Genomic DNA, 2606 nt, shown 5'->3' on the forward strand with positions numbered 1-2606 from the left:
GGGAGTGTACTTGTGGAGATGGGAGAGAAAGGATGGGAGGGGAAAACAAAGGAGGAGGCAACAATGATTGATAAGAAATGTATTCATTACCTTGGTTATATTGTTACCCGGCTCTATTAGTATTTTCATAATAAAATCCTTATTTAAAAAAAGGAGTTGTTTGAAGATATTGAAAGGTAAAGAAAAACAGAAATAGGAAAGGAACAAGATAAAAGCCTTGCTCCTGTCATTGCTTAAGGAGGTAAAGAAAAGAAATAAGTTAATAGAGGAATAGAAACATCTTAATATTCCTTAAAATAACATGAAGCTCAGACCTAAGTGAGACATAAGTCAGGCAAAGCAGTTCTCAACACTTTCAAACAGTGTGTTGAGCATCCTTTGAATATCAAAGTGTGAAATAAGAAAGCAACAAAATCATGCTCTGAGAAAGAGGTTAGAAAGGACAGTTGTGTAAAGCTTAAGGTTGAAAATGGTTCTCCAGTATCAGTTCTTTGGCTTGCTGGGTAGTAGCCTCCAGAACAGCAAGATGTGAGGCTCTGGTTTATGGATGCTATAATGACCCCATACCAACTCTGCTGCACACCAAGATTCCTCCTTGCAGATTCAGACAACAAATTGCTTTTAGGAACAAGCTCCATTATGTTGTTGGGCAACATGTCATGCTGGCATGTCCTATTTATCTGAACAGTAAATTTTTTTATGCAACATGAATGCTCCATCAGTGAAATTCTAAATGCAAGCTTCCAACCATCAAGCAACTCATAGCAGCACATTTGAAAACATTTTAGAAAAGTAATTTTATAAAGAAAAAATAGTCATTGAAAAACAATTTTGATTGCCATGATACAATTGTATTTGAAGTATACTATTATGCCATGATCTAAACATTTGAGCTAACAAACTAGTTCATCACATTAAACATCAATTTCTTATAGGCATGGGATATTTTCAGCTAATTATGTCTTTAAGAACTTATTTCTGGGGCTGGGAAGGTGGCTCAGTAGTAGAGCGCCAGAGTTGGCCTGAAGAGCTGAGGGACAGTGCTCAAGCCCAGAGTTCAGTCACCATGACTGACAAAAACAAAACAAAACAAAAATAAAATCTCCCTTATTTCTACTCATGTTAACAAAACATCCAATCTAATTATCAGAAAATTAATTTCTTTCTGATGGTGATTATCAAATTGGTTATTAATTGTCAATGCCATGGTCTCATCCCTTGAAAGTAGAATAGAACAATGACATTATAATAACTTAAGGAAATACAAAGACAAAACTAAGAAAAATGTGTTACCCAATTTTGGAAAGTTTGGACATAGATATATCTTTTTCAGTTACTAGACCTCAAGGTATTATTCAGAGTTCAGAAGGTCAAGGCAGCCTTGGATGCTGGCTAGGTTCAAATAAATATGCACATAGAAAAATAAAATAAGAGAATTTGGGAATAGATAAAATACAGTTAAGACAATATTTAACAGGTTCAGATATATACTGACCCATATTACATCAATATTTACTATAGAGTAATGAAAAAGGGATCTTACATATACTATACAATTTTACAGGGTCAGAAATTCACATTTATTAACTGAAAATATTTTATATATGGAAATATGTATAGAAAAAAAGGGTTGGATAGAGAGGACTGGGCTAGAAAGATGAAATGGTAATATGGATCAAGATGCATTATATTTATAAACTGACATGTTTAATGTACCTTTTATGTAATACTCATAGATAACAAAAATATAATTCAAAACCAGAAATATGCCTAAAGTTCTCAGTTGTCCACATTCTCATTTCTGTCCACATGATTCTTTGCAGGATGTAGATGGACTGGATTGAGACTCTTAAGGCTTCTAAACTCATAAGCGATTAGAAGAGGTTTCATCTCATTTAGAATAACCACAGTAAAGAAGAGAAGGAATAAAGTGCTGGAAAGAGCACTTCCTGAAGAGACTGTGATCACAGGAGCTCACAGCTGAAGACCCAGTGAGGTCAGGGCCCAATTCTCAGAATATATCCAGGAAGGCATTGCACAAGACCATGTTCACACGTGCTTCTTCTTATCAGCAACTTTTAACCATAGCAAGAATTTCAGTAAGACTCAGTCCAAAGAAAAGGAGATATTTGCATGACACTTAAGGGACACTTAAGCAAAACTACTTCTTGACACAAATGAATCAAACACAACTAAACATGGATGAAATATTATTTTCTTTCCTACTCAGACTATGTCCAGAATTCTGAATCATCGTCAGTATCCCTGAGAGCATCTTACAAATAACACCTTAGATCTACTGAATGTGAATCCTCACTGATTCTTAGGAATCTGAATATGCTTCCTTAAGGTTTAGGGTGTTGTTTATGAGAGGAGAGGAGTATCATGGGTAGAGAGATGCTTTTTATTCCTCAAACAGCCCATTAAAGAGCATTTCTATGTAAACCACATCCAACACACACACACACACACACACACACACACACACCCCTTTATCAGTCAACTGACTTAAGCTCTGAATAATGTTTAACTCAGTTTTAGATACAGAAAATTCTAGATGCAGTAGTTTCATCTGCCTCTACTCAGGTGAGGCCTGTCTGCTGTGT

General features: G+C 35.4%; 1 pseudogene; it reads right to left on the reverse strand.

Annotated features, from left to right (window-relative positions):
- Nucleotides 1-483: 483 nt before the first annotated feature.
- LOC122114154 lies at nucleotides 484-708 on the reverse strand (annotated as a pseudogene).
- Nucleotides 709-2606: the final 1898 nt, after the last annotated feature.

The sequence above is a fragment of the Dipodomys spectabilis genome, unplaced genomic scaffold (assembly GCF_019054845.1).
Source record: "Dipodomys spectabilis isolate Male_0828 unplaced genomic scaffold, ASM1905484v1 ptg000106l, whole genome shotgun sequence".
NCBI classification, from domain to species: domain Eukaryota; kingdom Metazoa; phylum Chordata; class Mammalia; order Rodentia; family Heteromyidae; genus Dipodomys; species Dipodomys spectabilis.